Below are 20493 nucleotides of genomic sequence, written 5' to 3'. Positions count from 1 at the left end.
GATGGAAAGATGCTAGAGGGAGAAGAAGAAGAGGGAGGAGAGAATAATACGTGTGTAGAGAATGAGCCATAAGCTCGCTTATATAGAGAAAGGAAACTTGGTAATTCCCAAATTACTCCCAAAATCTCTACACTCTCAAGAGCAAACAAAAAGCCCTCCTTCTTCGAATTTATTACAGTCGTGCCATTAGTGATCTAAAATACCAAAATACCCCCAAGGCATAATGATGTTTTCCAACCTGCCTAACCCAAAAGGCAGTTAGATCAACATCACAAAACTAACCTTATAGCAATCTTAACCATCCACACCTAATCTCAAATAATGAAACCTAACAGGTGAGACCTTAGAGACCAATCATCTCCTCAACGAGAGCACCGTACCAAATCTCCATCTGACCAGTACGGCAACATTACAATCCCATTTAGCCTGCCCTAGACCCCCAACGATATACACCGAGATGAACTGCTCTAATCCCAAAGTGCTCCCATCCACGTCAGCATGCACTTGTTCATTTGTCGAGTAAACCAATGCTTTGTAAAATCATTTTCCAAAATAAGCATATGTAATTATATAAATATAGTTAGAAAACAAAATGCAATAAGACCGATAAAACTCGATAAAAATGTCGTGGCCGATAAAGAGAAACAAGTGCACGCCATAGCCCAGCTATAGTGTAAATTTCATAGGATCTTCCCCAACCACAATGCTATTCCGCATCAGTAACTGCTTTCTCAGCAATGCGCCAGTAGGTCGAATAGATCACAACCGCAGGTTAGCATGCCAAAATAGCGAGCATCAGACCTCAACTTCATAGCAAAATGAAGGGTCCTAAGGGCACAAGGGTTACCTACGGAATCGGCTCCTCACATACAGTGCGAGGTAAAAGGGATAATCTTGCACCTGTAGGTAGTGGTCTCAACCACGTGTTGCACCCGGTGCACATGCCATGGTGTAAATCTGGAAAGTACACAGCTATCCAAAACTAGATATATCGTCATACGGTTACACCATGCAGGATCAGTCTTCAACAACTATAAGGCTCATCCGACTCATCTCGGGAATACCTCATCCTGGCTCTTAAACAGGTTAATCATCCTGATCTCCTGTGGAATCAGGGCGGCCAATTACCACCTCGCACATCCCAGATGTCGAGGCGACCAATCACCTCGTGATCGGCCTCATCCCACACATCCTAGATGTTGGGCAGGTATCACCTCCTCGTAATCGGCCTCATCCCGCACATCCCAAATGTCGGGGCCGGTCTATGCCGTGTGAGTAGCAGACCATAACTGTTGACGATAATTAATCAATCTTAACAAATAATTAAATCCATCTAGTTACTTAACATGCATCTCTACAATAATGCAATAATAAGCAAAAACAAGCTTCTGCATACTAAGCAAAAATAATCACAATTATTATAATGCTTAAAATAGCTAGCATTCACCATATCCAAGTAAAATTGACTAAAAGGCCATACCAATGTCTAACAGCTCCCACTTGGCCTAAAGTAAATTTTTGCCAAGCAAAGTACCCAGCACATATATCTCGCACAAGAGATTCTAAAGCCTTTTTCAACAAAGGCCACATATGGATACACTGACATATAACATGAGAGCATGTCAAGGCATCTTCCTTATCAATTGCCTTCACACAAGGCTATAAGTATTTGGTATTGATGCGCTTCAAATTACATTTCTGGTATAAGATCCAAAGGATTAAATAGTAGTACCTCATCTAGTGATTCTACTAGCTAAAACTCTCATTTTAGAACAATTCTCAGAAAATTATCAACAATTTTCAAATCACAATGACACACTACTCTACAAGCAATACCTTTTAACCCTTCATAGACAATAGAGCATACGACAAAACTTCAAGCTTGAAATAAAGATCTCATCTCCATCAGACAAGCACACACAGTGTAAAGATGATCCTCAACTATCACCAAATGCCTCTCTACCAAGCACTTGGGAACCATAGCACCATAATCACTCGAATGGTAGCACGACACATAGCACATCCTTTTAAGACATCACACTATCCAACTAATGGCTCATAACGCATACCCGAAAGTACATATACTATGACACGTATGATGATGCCCATCACATAGGCATGAGGTACCTTTATACGAACATGGAAACTTATTCCATTTAATGTAGCCAATCCAAAAGTCCAATCCAACCAATCTCATAGCTAAGCTTTATTGCTCTCCAGCTAATGCCAATAATAGAAGCACACTCACACTATCACTAGTAACTAGAGGATTACTCCCACTAACTATCAGCATATCCCTTGGGAGTTAGGTATTACCATAGAGAGCTGGTTTGGAAAACACACGAAAGCTCATACTAGGACGCAATCTCAGTTTTGACTAGGTCTAAACTCAAATGAATTTCAATGCAAAGGATAACTAAGATCCATTCTCAAATGGATCAAACTTTGTCATGCACAGGACAAGAGAGCCTAAAACCTTATGTGCTTGTGACATTCTCAATACATCACAAGACCATCGAACACATCCGGTCTCCAAGAAACAAATCTTAGACAAGTTTGCTCTCATCAGCTGCGCTACTCTGATGCGGTATCTAAGAAAAGACCCAAGATGATTTCTAAAAAGATTGAGGATACTTTTCATAATAGACAGTTCTCTAAACCTTCACCTTGCTCATTCAACACAAGCAGGCTATACAATACTTATATCTCAAACCCTCAATTGGTTAGGAACACAAGAGAGTACCTAAAAAAAAATCAAGAAGTATTAGGCTCCAAAATTATCAATCAAATAATATTGGAGTGTAAAACCATAAATTACAGTGCTTGGGTACAAAGGAAAGACGATCCTATGACACTCAAAGATGCTGGATATTCTAATGAAGAGTTTCACATTTCACAAGATTTTATCATCCGCAAAACTCTAGAATGGTCACTTGTCCCAAAAGAATGCGACCTTCTACCATATGCAAACAATACCATGTCAAAAATAAATCTTTAGAAAATCCTCAAAAGAAAGACATAGAACACATTCTTATCTAGAATTATACACTATGTTACACTCGAGTCAGTCAATGGATGACTCCTTCGAAATAAAAACTCCAAGTTTGCTCAAACACAGTAAGATACATTCAGTGGACAAGACCCTAGATGTACGAATATAACCCAATGCAAATGCTTAGACCTAAAGTGAATTCCATTCACATAGACGAGCTTTCGAACAATGTCATTAATAGAATTTTGGTTTTCTTTAAGATCGGATTACTTTTCAAAAAGGCAAACTCAGGTACACATAACCTTAATGAAAAGCTCACCAAAAGAGCAAACAGTCAAGACAAGCATTCCCAATACCAAGTCTTATCATAAAAGAACCTAGTATCTAAGAAACTCAAAATCAAGTTCATGTCCTCTAGGCTCCTTGATTTTCAAGAGGCCAACACAAAACTCATTAATGGAATGATAATCATCCCCTCGACACGGGATACAATTATCATAAAAGTTAAGATCAAATGCAACCTTATTTGGACATAGTTCCAAATTAGGAATCTAAGACATGATCCTAAGAATCAAATCAAGTGATGACTTGTCAATCCTATAACACTTCTACATCACAGAGGCTACACTGCTCACTTTCAATAGTGATAAAACAAAGGTCCTTACTAGATGCTCAAAACACAACCCTTAGCATCAACTACCACTTTGAGATATTCCTCAAAGTCTTCAATGTCAATTAGTAACTCTCGGTGTGTCATAGGGTTTGACTCGAGAAATCAAGGTAGCATTTTTTTCTATACTCAAAATAGAGAAACATGAAACCTCTACAATGGGACATGGCCAGCGTTGCTCTATTGTTCGATCCTAATTAATGCTATTCAAAGCCATCAATACCAGAACACATGCATTTACAAGGATAATGCAAGCTTTTTGTTTTGCTTATTAAATTGGTTTTCCATCTTGAAAACCTACTCAAGATAATTTCTCAAAAATTATCAAAAATGATATCAACATGATGTCACATACTCTATAAGAAAGTAGTGTTTTCAATTAGTCACCATATCTCTGAACCGAAAAAACACCCAACAGGAATGAGAAATCAAATTCAGAGTATATAGTAAATTAACAGAAAAGACTAGTTCCTGATTTACATGACAGATAATTCCCCATAAACTATCATATGTGCAACTCACTGCACTCACATGTATTACTTATGTGCAATCCTCAAAATGTGTATCTAATCAATCACACAGATGATATGATATAATTCAAATTAACAACTAAAATGCATTCACATAATCAGAGTCCCATGCATATGAGACCTTGATATAGAAGTAATTAACTACCAGTTCTAAACATTGGAAACTCTCACTATACTCAGGTGTACAAATTAAGTAGGTATTTCCAATATTTTTACAATTGGATGGGCCCACTAGTTGTTACAATGTTCAGTGGGACACACTCCAATAGACACAGGGTCTAAACAACTGGCAAAATCATTGCCCTTGACTTATGGGTTCATGTAGCCCTCTAATAGGCCATTAATATTTAATGCATTCACTTATAGACAGTATAAAACATAAACAAGAGATTGCAATATAGTCACAGTAGAGATAGGGCCCACATGATTATGAAAGCTCATTGATAATTAATTCTAAGAACCTCCAATTACCTCAAGTTGAATCAGAATTAATCATATTAAATAATGATTTAATATTTATCTTATTCTTATTCCCACTCGAGCCGGTCTTCGCACAGGTCACGACAACTCAAGCAGGGTAGTCATTGTTCCCGAAATACCAGGGCGAGAGAATCCCTGCCTTAGGCTGCACGACTCTCCTACACGACTCACACGAGTCTAGATGAATTCGCCATCTCATCTCTATCTCCTTAGAGATAAGAAAACCTTATGGAGTACGGAGCTGTGTAAGATGTGATTCTGCTCGAGAAATACGGAAGCCAAAAAGGAAGTTAATATCAAAACGAGCCATATGGCTCTAATACCATTGTTCGTTGATGCGGAAGCGAACTTCAACATTTTTCTCTCCAGGATCTCCGAACCAGGCGCGTAATCACGTAGAATGCAGCGAAAGAGGCTACAAAACAATGAGATGGAAGATGATTGCAAACCCTGACGGGGTTTGGGTTTGTACGTACACCACTAGGGTGCTTGTAACTGTACACCCGTTAGATCTCAGTCCGATGAAGATGGACGAATGAGATCGATGGTGGATGGAAAGATGCTAGAGGGAGAAGAAGAAGAGGGATGAGAGAATATTACATGTGTAGAGAATGAGCCATAAACTCGCTTATATAGAGAAAAGAAACTTGGTAATTCCCAAATTATCCCCAAAATCTCTACACTCTCAAGAGCAAACAAAAAGCCCTCATTCTTCGACTTTATTACAGTCGTGCCATTAATGATCTAAAATACCAAAATACTCCCAAGGAATAATGAGAATATAGAACAACCAAAATCTAAGCTTCAATCATCCCGAAAAGTTAATCTATCTATGGAGACCGCAAGGACATCTACAACTAACTGACCCTGCTCATCCATTATTGCTGCCATCGTATTTCCAGTTATGTTATCTGTCGTGTCAGCTCCCTTTAGGCAATGCCTTCTTATTTGACTGTAACTGTTACAACCAATGTTTAAAAACGTGGATGTGGCACGGAATGCGGTCAAGAAAAATCCTTGTTGACCCGGCGCAGACACGGCTAAGAACATGGTTGGCGTGGCTGAATACTTGATTGACGCGGTCATTACTCGGGAGTCATGCAAAGAAGTTTTTATTGACTTTGGAGGGCAAAACATGGAATGCGTATGCGGTTTAATGCGGAACGCGGCCAAGCTAAAAGGGAGTCGACTAGGGGAGTCAATGCGGACGTGGGAGAGTTTTAAAACTATGGTTACAACAATAACACTGCCCGAATTTCTTGTCAACTCTAGATCTAGACCTACTACTTTTTGGATCCCCTGTGAAATAACATTCCTCTTTGATGTCTGGCACTCCGCATCTTCTTCGGCTTCTCATCTTTACCTTCAATGCCTTGACAAAAACCTATTGAACTATGATATCCTTCACTCTACTCTTTTAATTAATTTTTTTTAATCTCAAATTTTGATGTTGATTCATTTGCCACTATTTTAGATCAATCCCAATCACACCACAAATTTTGAAAGGAAATAGTTCAACTTTAGCTTTACAACTGTGTGAAACTGCGATCATCTAGATACATGAATACAAGTTTCAAAAATCCAAGAGAGCTTTGCTCATATTGACTCTTAATCGTTCAGAATCTCCTTTGATCAATCCACAACCTCAAAATCAAAACTAAACCACTCAGATATTTGAATTGATGTTACATTGTAACAAACTTTTATAAAACTCCATCTATAAGTAGAATATATGTCAAGCTTTCAAAACCACATCATTCGTGATTGTTGTTCAGTAACAGTCACTCCAACCATAACTTTGATAATAAATAAATCATGAGCGACAAGATCTTCACAAGTTTACGTGGTTTGACAATCGCCTATATTCGTGGGATCACAGTCAATCCCTTAACTGATCATTCTCAACTCAAAAGATCGAACCTAAAAAATTTATCTCTTTGTCTCATATTAAAACAAGTGAACCAAAAGAGAAAGAAACTCTCATTAAAACTTGGATTGTCCCACTTGTCTATCTTGGAAAACAAATCACAATCCCAACATTTACAAAGAATTTGCACCCTAACGAAGCATGGTTTCCTCTGTTTAGATATCTATGGATTATTTATCATCTCACATTCTCTCTTAAGGCAGTGGTAAATTCGCACCCCCTTTAGGATAATTTGCACCCCTTTAACATGAATTGACGTAAAAAAGCATTAAAGTCTGCTACATACCCTCCTTTAAAGGGTGTGAATTATCCTACAGGTGCGAATTTATCATCGCCCTTACTCTATATTGATATATGTTTGCATTTTTATCCTATAATTAAGTGACATCCGCTAATGAATGCTCGTGTGTGCGTGCGCGCACACATGTAGAGAGACACAGCGCATGCATGCACCACCGCCTAATACCTATCCGACTTAGCCGTGGATGTGTAGGCACATAGCTGCACACGCCGTTGTGGGTAGCATGCTGACATGTCATGTGTGTCAACTATAGAAGATGTTGGGAAAGTTGCCTTATTTCCCACCACCGTTGCTGGTAGGCACAAGGTTGCTGGTTGTCGGTGGGAAGGGACAAGGCAGAGACAAAATGGAAGCTCCATTATGTTTTGGAAAGTGGGTTTTTTAGGTTCTTGATAACCTAGGGATAAAACATTCTCCAAAGGCAAGGTTTGTTGGGTGAGGTGTGTCGGCTACCTTTTGAGAAAAGAGAGAGAGAAAAAGAGACAAGAGAAGAGAGTTTTTTTCTTGCGTTCTTGTTGTGGGCTTTCTTCTTGGGGTTTTCTCTTGGAGTTTTCTCGTGGGGTTTTCTCTCTGGGGTGTACGGTCATGGGTTAAGAAGAAAGGAAAGGGTTGCGGGTTGCGGGCTGCGGGTTTAATCCATTGTAATTAATTCTTGTATATTGTTTTTCTCATAGTGGAAGATCGTGTTTCTTGCCCGTGAATGTACGCTTGGTCAAATTACATAAAATCTTGGTGTACATCTTGTGGCTTTTTTTAATTGATTTATCTTTTTCGTTAATTTGTGCACGATCGGAATGATTTGCCCGGCGGATTTTATCACCAGAAGAAACCCCTAGCGCAAATATTTTTTTATATTTATATTTAGTATATGTGTCACTAAAGCACCCCATATGTCCTGTCTCAACATGTATCCCTTATGTAAGAGCAACTAACTAATTAATTTCCGTGTGCACATGTAAACATACATACAGTGACCCAGAGATGGACACAAAGACAATGCAAGCATGCACTGTTAGAAGTTTCTAATCTTAGAACTTTTTAACCTTATATGGCCTTTGCAATAAGGCAATTCTTGATTGTGTCAATTATTCACTAAGATTTTGGAAGGTTCTTGGGCTCCAAATATTTCTCTACCAAGTTGCTATTCTTGTCGTTTCAACCAATTATCTAATAGGAGCTCTCACTGAGGTTAGAAGTTTTGCAGGCAAAAGGGAAAGGGGGCCCACAATACCAAATGAAAATGGCTTAGATAGGAAAGCTTTATGGGAGCTTTCTTCGCTTATAATATGGCCCCTGGTCCCTCTTCCTCTCTCTTATGTTTTCCATCTCCTTTTGTAAGAGAGAATTCATGTCAAAAGGAAGGTCTCCCATTGACCGAGTAGAGAGTAGAAGGAAGAGAAGAGCAAGTGGCGTTTCCTGGTTGGTGTTGTGCACGGAAAAGCGAGATTCAAAAGATTTTTAAAGCGGCAATTGCGCTAGGTATATCTCTAATTAGATGAGGAGCTTTTCTTTGATTTGAATGCCAAGGATCGAAGGGATCGATTCTAGTCATGTAGTTTAACATGCACCGCCATCTATATATATCTGACTCACCCATAGATGTGTGGGCAAGTTGTGTGACGCAGGCCCGCATATCAGGTCGAGAGGTCGATAATGGAAGTTAACCTATTTTGCAAAAAAAAATTCAGTATGTGTCACTAAAGTGCCCCTATTACGTATGTTTTGTCTCAGCACTTAAGGGATAGGAAACAATACCCTTAGTAATAGATGGTGCAGCCACCATATATGGTCCTCTTCGAATAGAAATCTTTTCATAAGATGTGGGTTGTGGAAAGGGGAAGAAGGAACCCAATTCCTTTTTTACAAAACCTAGATTCATGGATAAGTGGCTAGAGCAAGAAGAGCCAGACAAATCGGCCAATCAATGAAGAAAATTATGCAACTAGACTAAGTGGCATCAAGTCAAGAATGAGAATATGGGGAAAATCTTGTCATACCTCACATGTTTTACTATTTTATGGGAATACTCAGGTATCCACTAACTCTAAAGAGCATCGAGTGTTCGGATATTAATAGCATCCCCCCCACCCCACCCACACACACACACACAAAATTCCCTCCCTTTATATTTGAGTCTGCATGGGTGTGAGGAGTGTAAAACGACCAAGGTGAAGAAGGGACGGAGCATTCTCATGAATATCCCCTAACAGCTAAGGATGTTTCCCTTGCAGAGTTAAGAGACATGGTTGCAGAGTTTGCTAAAGCAAGGGAATGGGATCAGTTCCATAGCCCCAGAAACCTTCTCTTAGCCCTGGTAACTCCTATAAAAACTTGGGGCTTCTTTGGATACCTCTAAAAATTGTGTGTGTGTGTGTGGAATGCTAGATTGAGGCCGCCCTTGCAAAAACCCAGCGTTAAAGGCGTTCCATTGGATCCACGTCACAGAAAAACATTTAAAATGGCACTAAAAAACAAAATTAAAAGAATGATGAATGCAGTTGGGTGAAGTGGATCCAAAGGGGTGCCCTTGAGGATGGTTTTTGCAAGGGTGCTCTTAAGCTGTTGGAAGCCATTAACTACATCATCCAAAGTTAAATATAAAGCCATTATAATTATTGTTTGCAAATGAGATTATTTCTTCTTCAGAGAATACTGAAAGGGTATCATAAGAGGGCAAGATATATATGATTATATACAAATGGTCATTGTGGATTCCCCTGCGTCGTTGTATATGATTATATACAAATAATCTTATATGAAAATGTGGCATCTCTATTGCATAGTTTTAAAACTCCCCTGCGTCGTTGTGGACTCCCCCGAGTCGACTCCCTTTTACCTAGCCTGCATTCTGCATTTTGCCACCGCATTCCATGTTTTGCTCCGGTGATTCAATAAACACTCTATTGACTCTCCCGAATTATGACCATGTCAACCGAGTACTTGACCGCGTCGTGCTGAGTCGACTAGGATTTTCTTCAGCAGCGTTCCACGTTTTTAAACACTACTCTATTGATATGCATCACCTTCTTGTAGGTGGGAGAGGTAGGAGAGCTGTCGGAGATATTCCAGTGGAAGGGCGAGGTTGGAAGAGGGCTTCCAAATTGGTCTCCTTCCTATAGAGAGCATCTGGAAGAGGAATTATCTGATGTTTTACTCTACCTTGTTCGCCTTGCTGATGTGTGCGGACTTGATCTCGGCCAAGTGGCCCTCTTGAAGCTAGTGAAGAATGCCCGGAAGTATCCCATTGCTAGGCAATCCTCATCGTCGATCCGCGACTAGCACACCATTGCAACCCCACTCATCTTGCATGCAATTGACTAATTGAAGTTGCATGTGAGAGTAGCTTGAGGTATTTGATTGATATTTCCCACTTAAAATTGGAATTTTGTTTTCCTAATTTTTTTTCCCGTAATATGTAATGTAGGGTTTCTAAATATACCAAAATCAGTAGCAGTCACAATCGGGCATAAAGAAAGTAAGCAATTTTTAGAGGCTTGTCATGCCTCCCTCATTCCCACCCTCTCAAGTTTCTCCCTTTCCTTCCTATCTCTAGCAATTGGCTTTTACAAATACTCCATGGAATATTTTTTCAAGGCCGCCAAACATGGCCAAAAGGTTGTTACGATTCCCAAAGAGCTATATATGAAACAACTCATCAGAAAAGTTGCAACTCAATTGCACCATATAATGGTGCAATTCCCTCTTAGGCCCTATTTGGATTGCAGGAGTTTTATTGTAATGTTTGGAAAAGAAATTTTTTTCACAATTTCTTGTTTTTCTATTGTTTGTTTTTCCCAAAAATATCTCACGAACTAATTAAAGAAGAAAAGACAATTGGATTTGTGCAAATATCAAATATGGCTGTGCTGATAACATTTCCAAAAAAAAAAAAAAAATCTTTTTCTTAAGGTTTTCCCAGATGCAACCAAACGAGATCCAAGAGATAAGCAGTCTTTTCCTTCTCCTTATTTATTCCCTCTTTGTCATGGAGACTTTTTATACCCTAAAACAACACCTTATCTATTTTGGCTTCCCACCAAAATAATAAGGCCTAGCTCGCCTAGTTATTTTAGAGGAAGTCTAGACTGAAGGGAGCCCTTGCAAAAAAGAGGTGAAAAGGCTCTCCTATTGGCCACACATCACCATCATGCGCCCTTGCAAAAAAGAGGTGAAAGGGCTCTCCTATTGGCCGCACATCACCATCATGACTTCCTCTATAAGGTAATAGAAGTAGTGGAAAACAAGGCAAGACCAAATAATGGGAAGCATAGTATAAATGAATATTTCATTTTTGTATAGATAGTAAAAATAATGATGGGTAGAGGTGTGAAAAAATAGTAAACATAAAGGGCTAGTTAGAGAAGTAGGATGTTTAGGTTTCCTCCAATGAATAAATTGTCTTCATACTTTCTTTTATGTTTCAATAAATGTTGTATCTCAGATGCATGTACTCCTGAGATTTTCTATGGTGTGTGCCCACAAAGTCTAGTGTTTTTCAGAAAATACTGTAGGGCCCACTTCATAGGATGATCCAAACCATTCATTTGTTAGTCCACTCCTTAAATCAGTGTTTAAAAACTCCTTGACTCGACAAGGAACTCCCCCGAGTCGAGACTCTCCCAAGTTATGACCGCGTCAACCACGTTGTTGGCCGCGTCCGCGCCGAGTCGACAAGGATTTTTCCTGGCCGCGTTCCGCGTCAAATCCGCATTTTTAAACACTGACTTAAATAGCTATAGGATGGTATGTGCACGTGAAGTCTAGTGTATTTTGAAAAGTACTGTAGGGCCCACTTCATCGGATGATCCTAACCCTCCGGTCTATAGAGTTTTTTTTTATAAAAAATACTGGACTATCGTCACAGAGTATATAAAATCTTCCATACTCCGTCAGATCTTCTAATTTTACACTAGCTTCTCAAGTGTAATTTCATCTCTAATTTTTAAAGTACTGATAGTTGCACTACCTTGCTTTTATAATTGCACTAAATTAACTCGTCTTTTACTATCTAACCAGCTGTCAATGGTTATCACAGTTTCCAAAAGAGCTATTGGAAGCAATTTAAGAAAGCAACGACAATGTAAGTGCAAATATCAAAACATGTTAACATGGTAGTGCCCATTTCAGTGGCCTTTTTATAAACCAATGTTTATAAAGGTGTTAGGTGACCTAATTCTTCTAACTATTTAATTTTTTTTCTGCTACAAGGTCTATTATGTATTTATCTATTTGCAAATATAACTTTAAAGATCAATTTAAGCCAATTTAAGTATGGGCTTTTGCTAACGGGTGCTCGTTAAGGTGCCTTAGGAAAGGAATTTTACAAATGTTTTGATAAAAATGATTCAAAACATTTGTAAAATTCTCAAACAATGTGAAAAATGATTGGAAAATTCCTTTCCCAATGCACCTTGACGAGTGCCCTTAGGGCTCCCGTTAGCAAGTAGAAATTTCATCGGAAATGTTGTGCCTAATGCATTCCCAATCTTGTAATGAATGTGTGTCTAGTTCACTACATGATTAAACATGGCCCTAAACCCTATTTTAGGTGCGAATTCTCCTAAAAAACCGAATTGTGCCTCCGATTTGCATTTTTTCTCCAACACACCTTCAACACGCATGAGAGTAAGGAGAGTAATATATTTGTCGTTGGGTGATTGGAACTGAATTCTGATGGCTCTAGCTTGGGCAACCCGGGGACCTCATATATGGGCAGTGTTCTTATAGAGGAGAACAGTTTCACAAAGTGGGCCTTTTGGGCTGATAGGAATTGTGGACTCTAATGAAGAGGATATGAGGCTTTAGACTGTTGTTGGAAAGAGAATTGGATGACCTTATTGTGGAGGGCAATTCTCAAAATATCATCAAATGGTTGGAAGACCATTCTCCCCACCCAAGGAGATTTTCTGAGTTCCTTGATGAGATATTGGATCTGGTCTAGGTGTTGTTATTGCCTTGAATTCTCAGAGGCATATTACGTGTCCTTTTCAAATTGGACTCTTGCATCAGCTTTTTAAAAAATAACCACAAGTACGGCTTATTCGTTTGGGAAGTTACCCAAAGCGAAAAGCAAGGCTCGACTTGGTACGGCTTCAACAGAAGAAGAAAAATAACGAAAATACGTTATTGGAAAAAAGTTCTACCGAGTGAAGAAAAAAGAAAAACATCTCCTGGGCTTGTACATCTATCCTGTGTAGAACAAGAGAAGAGTATACAACTGATTTGGGGTCTCTTGTAGAAGAAGAAGCATGGGCCGATAAGGAGTAAAGGCGCTTGGATCCTAGATGGCGTAAGGATTATTTCTTGTGTAATCCGAAGAAAGCTTTTGGCTTTTGTTATCCGTTGAGTGCTTCTTGTACCCCATTTATTTTCCACATAGTGAAATCTTTTGAAGTCTTCTCCCGTGGACGTAGCTACACACATCGTGTGGTGAACCACGTAAAATCTTAGTGTTCTTGTGTGCTTTATATTTGGTTTGGCTTGCACCTTATTATTTCGTTCTTTGCAAATTTACTTTGGAAACGCTGCGTATTGTTAACACGAAAATCCGGAAACACACTTTCGTGTTCGGATTGTTAACGGGTCATCACGGAGGGCTGATTTTGAGCCCCAATTCTGCAACACTAGGGTCTTTCGGTTCGCTACCATCACCAGGGGCGATGCCAGAAATTTTGCACAAGGGGGGCAAAAATTATAGTAATTTTTTATCTATCTTGAAATTAAGATAGAAAAAATTTCTATCTGAAATTTTGCACAAGGGGGCAAAAATTATAGTAAATTTTGCACAAAAAAGAGAGATAAAAATGGTAAAATTAAAATTTTAAACTTATTTTCTATTGGAAAGGGGGGCATATTTTTAAAAAAAGGGGGTAAGTATTAAAAAATTATTAAAAAATAAAGGCATATTTTTTTTTTCCAAAAAAATAAGGGGGGCAATTGCCCCCCTTTCCTCTCATGTGGCATCGCCCCTGACCATCACGTCAAGAAGTCGGCAAATTGTGAAGTGGATCACCTTGCTTGTGCGGGAGTGACTAGAGCAGAGTTAGAATTTTTTTATTTTCTTCCTCTATGAGATGTTATGTCTACTAGTAAAAATGTGCACGTGCTATCCATTTAAAATTGTACAGACCACATCATAGGTTGATCTAAACCGTCCATGTGATGGAACACAACATCAATAGGTTGTGCCTGTAAAATCATTTCCATAGGCTGATCGTAGCCCTCCAATCTATAGAGGTTTCCATGATTGTTGTTCCTTTTAAGGTGCCCAGAATTCGTCAATATTTTGACAAGTGTCTAGCATTCGTAATATCAACATTTCTGTAATTTGACCCGCACATAGTGAATAAGGAAAAGTAGATTTTTCATCATCGTTAAGGGTGCAACTTGGGTGTCAACCCGACCCAATTCGGGTTGGGTTGGGTCGGGCTGACCCGATTTGATATGGTACCAATTGTTGACCACCTCAACTCAAGCCGGGTTGTTTTGGATTTTAAGAACCAATAGTGAGTCACCAATAATCAGTTTTTAACTCACAATCGGTTCTCAAAATCCACACCAAACAGGGACTAACAATTAACAAAGGAAAATATTGTGCGCACTACTATATTTTGATGATCACACTCCTCACTTTATTCAAGTATGGTATGGCCCGCACCATAGGATTATCCAAACCGTCCATTGTGGATTGTAGAGACTATTTCAATGTTGAAAAAGAAAAACACACATATACAGAACTTCATCAGATGGAACCCAAATTCAGGTTTCGGGTCAGGTCGGGTTGCTCGACAGCCCAACCTGACCCAACTCGATTTCCAATTGGGGTTGATTTTTCCCAACCCAACCCAACCCGATTGGCGAAAAAGCTTAGCCCAACCCAACCCAAATTCGGGTGGAACCCGTCGGGTTCGGGTTGAGCCCGACCTGTGTGGGAACATCCAAGTTACAACAACGGTTTGAAATTATATATAGTGCTAATGTTCTTACTACCATATTTTATAATGGCACTACTCACCGTATTTTGATGATCGCACTCCTCACTCTATTAAAATGTACGGTATGGCCCGTACCCTGTGTCAGTACTTTTCGTATGTAGATTACGATTTTACCATGAAATAATTTCTCATAGAGATAAATGTTAGATATCAGCAAAGGGGTTAATGGTAAAAGAGTAATGCTGACGTGTAAATCCCAGACAAAAAGAAAAGAAATTTCTTTTGGATGGGCCACTTCTTACATAGGTTGTGCCCCAAAAATAATTTTCATAGGTTGATCCGAACCCTCCGATCTATAGAGGGTTATAGGTTGATCTAAACCGTCCAAGTGATGGAACACAACATCAATCGGTTGTGCCCCTAAATCCATTTTCATAGGTTGATCCTAGCCCTCTAATCGATATAGGCTGATCCTAGCCCTCCAATCGATAGGGGTTTCCATAATTGTTGTTCATTTTCAGGTGCCCGGAATCCATCAATATTTTGCAAGTGTCCTGCATGAGTAGTTCTTTAGTCATTGTCATATGTCTTTACCTCTTCTTAGTATTCGTATGTAGATTAGGATTTTACCCTCAAATAATTTCTCATAGAGACAAATGTCAGATATCAGCAAAGGGGTTAATGGTAAAAGAGTAATGCTGACATGTGGATCAAAAGGTGGGACACAAGCGGAAATAACTGCAAATGACACAGATGCCCTTACATGTGGGATACAATTGGAATTATGGCAGTGGGACACAAGCGGAAATAATGGCAAAGGTGAAAGAACTTAACCCATCATTTTGTCTTATATATATATATATATATATATATATATATATATATATATATATATATATATATATATATATATATATATATATATATATATGAGAATAGAGTTCCTAAGGTGTCACCTCATATAGCTTATATGAGGTGGCGCTTCAAAACATAAGGGGCGTACTTTGTTTAGGTGATCCAAAGCATTCATTTGATAGGCCCTCACATAGATAGGGTGTGCCCAAAAAATGAACTTCATAGGATCATCCTTACCCTTCCATTTGTGGAGGTTGAAATGGATGGGTATAAACCTCCATAAATTTGCCCATTTTTAATCTCCATAAATGGAAGGGTTAGGATGATCCTATGGACCTGATTTTTTGTAGGCACCATATCCATCTAAGAGCCTTTCAAATGAGTGGTTTGGATCACCCCAAAAATGTGAGCCCCTTATGTTTTGTCAGCGCCACCTCATATAAGCTATATGAGGTAACACCTTAGGAACTCTATTCTCTCTCTCTCTCTCTCTCTCTCTCTATATATATATATAGATAGGATGTGCCTAAAAAACACAGTGAGCCCACGTTAATGATGATCCAAATCATTCATTTGATGGCCCTGACATAGATAGGATGTGCCTAAAAAATCATCTCCATAGGATCATTCTAACCCTTCGATTTATGGAGGTTAAAATGGACGTGTATAAACTTCACAAACCTGTCCATTTTTAACCTCCACAAATCAAATGATTAGGATGATCCTATGCAGCTGATTTTTTGGGCACACCCTATCTATGTGAGGGCCTATCAAATGAATGCTTTGGACAATCCAAACAAAGAAGGCCCCTTATGTTTTTAAGCGCCACCTCATATAAGCTATATGAGGTGACACCTTATGAACTATATATATATATATATATATTAGTTAGATTAGATTATTTTGATTCATTGTTTTTGTACTACTTGGCCTATGACTTGACTAGAGCTGACTTGGCCCTGGGCAAGGGTGAGTTTTTCCTCTCATTTCAACCTAAAAAACAGGTGATATATTTACCCTGTTTTCTTCATCCCGCCACACCTCTGGTTTATTTATGAATTATGACTGCTCTTCTTAAACTACAAGGGGGTGTCCTGGAGAAGAAAAGGGGGCGTATGTATCAATTCCAACATCTTGGATGGATAATGCTAACCATGAAGGTAATACATAGCTAGAGGAGTTTCTGTAGTGTCCGAGCAAAAGCGTGTTTTTGAAAAAATAGAGTGAGGTCCACTTCATAGGATGATCCAAACCGTTCATTTGTTGGGGCACAACGCAAATAGGTTGTACCTCGAAAATCATCTCCACAGGATGATCCTAACCCTCCGATCTGTAAAGGGACTGAACATTATAGAAACCTCTACAGATAGGAGTGTTAGGAACACCTATGGAAAGGATTTTTGGGTCTCCGCCTGTTAACATTGTGGCCCAACAGATGAACCGTTTGGATCACACTCCTATTCTTTTCGAAAAGTATGTGTGCTTCCTTTCCTGAAACACCATATAAAGACTAGGGATGCAACTCCGGTCGGTTGGGTCGGGTTGAGGCCAACCCGAACCCGGCCCGAGTTCCAAAGCGATAAGGTTCAACCCGACCTGACCCGAGGAACCCCTTTTTCCAACCCGACCCAATCCGAGTTTTTATGCTTAGTAAAAATAAAAATGATAAAAAAGTCGGGTTTTACTCAGGTCCGCTTGCCCATGCCTTCAACCTGAATTCAACCCGCGTAGAGAAAACTCAACCTGAACCCGACCCTACCCGACCCGAGGTGCCTAATAAAAACTCCTACGAAGAGATCGACTATAATAAGGATTAATATTATTAGGGTAATGATCTCAGCGCTTCAATGACTTGTTATTCACGCTCTCATTGCTAGTGTCCAAGTATTTAATTGGCTTGTGACTTGTGACTTGTGACTTGTGAGTTGTGACTTGTGAGAGAGCGTGTCGTATCATTAATTGGATAATCCACACTTGTGAAGCTACATTATCGGGTTCATACTATTTGCAAGAAAAACAAACAAAAGTTGAAAATGCCATGATTTTCATGAAGCCTGACAAGTGAAAATGATGGAAAAGGGCATGAAAATATTCGGCAATTCCACAGAAAGCCATTCCGCAGCTCACTTTTGCAGGAGAGAACAGCCACACCAGCTCACTTTTTAGCAGATTTTGTCTTATTCATTTACTTCGTCTAATCCAAACAGTTCATTTGTTTGGCCACAATGTAAATGGGTATGTAAATAGTCCCCAAACCCCAGCTTATCTAGTATGTAAATAGGTTGTAAATCAAAAATCATTTCCATAGCTTGTTCCTAACCCTCCGATATGTAAAGGGAATCCACATTAATTATAGAAACATCCATAGATCGGAGGGATAGGATCATCCTATGGAGATGATTTATGTGGTACAGCCTATTTAATTTGTGGCCCAACAAATGAACGATTTGGATCATCCTATGAAGTGGCTCCCACTTTACTTTCTGAAAAAGTGAGCCGCTAAATGACTTTCCACGAAATCGCTTAGCAAATCCGATAACATTAAATCAAGACAGTTGATAGACGGGACCAACGCAATTGATGAAAAAATGAAAGGAGACATCAATTCAAAGATCTGCCCATTCTATCTCAATCCTCACATTATTATTAGGGCTAAGCCCTCATCGAGTCGGTGTTTAAAGATCCTTTGATGGTTCTTTAATGATGAAAACACATGAAAATTTTTTATTTTTTATTTTTTTCCGGCCACTTGGTTAAGCTAATATTCCATGACAAAAAAAAAATTTCACGGTTGCCAAACATGGAGTAAAAGATAATCTCAAGCAAGATATTAAAGATGGTAATTCGGGTTAGATTTAGAATTTCTAAGCTTTGGATTGAAGGTGATTCTACAACAATAATTCTAGGGTTTCTATGTTTTTAGTGAAGAGTCATTATCTCTGAAAGAGACCTCCTTGGTTGATGGAAACAACGTGGAAATATCTCATATAGAGAAGCTAATGCATCAGAGGATTTTCATTTTTACCTCTGATGTTGATTGTATGTGGTCTCCCCCAAAAGATATAAAGAGATTGCTTGAAGTAGACAAGATGGAACCACTTTGTTTTTGCTAAAGAAGAAAATGCCATAACCAGAACAAATATTTGTAGTCTATCAATATATTTGAAGACTATCGACATCTAACATGACTACATGAGGTTGTCGTGCAACTTCTTGGGTGCGGGTGGGGTTGAACTTTTGCTAAAAATGAATGGGAACTAACCCAAACCCGACCCAATTTTGTAGTAAAAGCTTGACCTGAGTTGCACCCCTAAAACGTGGCATGGGTCTATAATTCTCACCAATTAAACATACCAACTATAGAGGATTTCCAGTTGAACGTCGCCCATTAGCTATACATCTCCTTTTAATTCTTCAACCTGGGAGATTGTTTAAGGCTATCGTCGATTGTAGTGATCGATCCAGGTCGAGGGCACGTGATGAACGGTTCAGATCATTAGTCTATTGTCGATTGTAGACAGATTGAGCAAATAAAGCATCATCAATGGCTTGTAATTTCAAAATGGGCCCACATTTAAAGCCCTTGTAATTTCGATTTCTTTGTAGAATAGTGGACTATCTAAGTCGACTCGGTCGATTTTGGAGTCAACTGGGTGACTTTTCAAATGCAATTGTTAACATCCAAAGTGGTTCAAACCGTGTGCCCTAGGGTCCACACCATGCACAACATCTATGACCCGAGGACTATTTCATTAGGGCACAACCTCATGTGGCACGCCCAATGTGATATATGATGGGACCCACTTATCATTAATTTTAGGTCACTTACTGGAGATCTAAAGCAGGACCTATCTAATGAACGGTTTAGATCATTCAACGTTGGGACCCAATATGATTTGTACGTACAATAATTGTATCCCAGCATGCCCATTGGATCAATATCCTAAGATCCGAAATTATTTCCAGGCTTCATAACTTTCTCCATTTATGTCTGAGGGGTATTTTTGGAGGTTTTATATGATGGGTAGTAAGTGGGGCCCACTTATTAGGATGATCCAAACTGTTCACTTAATGGGCCACCACATAAATAGGTCGTACCCCCATAAATTATCTCCATACGACGATCCTAACCCTCCAATCTGAAAAGGGACTGCACATTACAGAAACCTCTACAGATCGGAGGGTTAGGATCATCATATGGAGATGAATTACGAACCTATTTACGTTGTGGCCCGTCAAATGAATGGTTTGGATCATTGGCTCCATTGTACTTTTTAAAAAGAGTACTTGACTTCACTACGCACACATAGTATAAAATCTCTTCTTCTTTTTTTGTAGCATAAAGTCCTACAAACTACCAAAAAAAAACAAGAAAACCCTTCATTTTTTCACTTTCGGATTCAATGACAGATCCAAACGGGTCGTGACTAAGACATAAAGGTATCGGATCCCAAGTAGATCCGTTTACATCCCTACCTTTTCCTCTAGATTTTATATGGAATAAGCCTTAAGATGATTTTTCTAAAAGTACCTGATGGGGCACACAAGCCATGACATATTGGTCCCATAGTCCTGTATTTTTCTAAAAGTACTACATAGGATGATCCGAACCGTCCATTTGATGAGCCATAACATAAATAGGTTGTGCCCAAAAAATCATTTACGTTTGATGATTTCAACCCCTCCCATCTATAGAGTTTCCCACAATCATGGTTTTAAATTTCGACCAAAATCCGAAATTTCGGCCGAATTTCGGAATTTCGGAAATTCCTATGATGATTTCAACCCCTCTCATCTATAGAGT

General features: G+C 39.1%; 1 pseudogene across 1 annotated transcript; it reads left to right on the top strand.

Moving 5' to 3' along the window:
* The first annotated feature begins 8876 nt into the window (after positions 1–8876).
* LOC143869984 (uncharacterized) lies at positions 8877–10342 on the top strand (annotated as a pseudogene). The gene is made up of 3 exons (XR_013244918.1): positions 8877–8931; positions 9069–9214; positions 9934–10342. The product of XR_013244918.1 is annotated as an uncharacterized LOC143869984 (transcript).
* Positions 10343–20493: the final 10151 nt, after the last annotated feature.

Source organism: Tasmannia lanceolata, unplaced genomic scaffold (assembly GCF_043159265.1).
Source record: "Tasmannia lanceolata isolate RefF3 unplaced genomic scaffold, GAP_Taslan_0.1 ptg000003l, whole genome shotgun sequence".
In the NCBI taxonomy this organism is placed as follows: Eukaryota; Viridiplantae; Streptophyta; class Magnoliopsida; order Canellales; family Winteraceae; genus Tasmannia; species Tasmannia lanceolata.
This window is presented reverse-complemented; position numbering and strand designations above follow the sequence as displayed.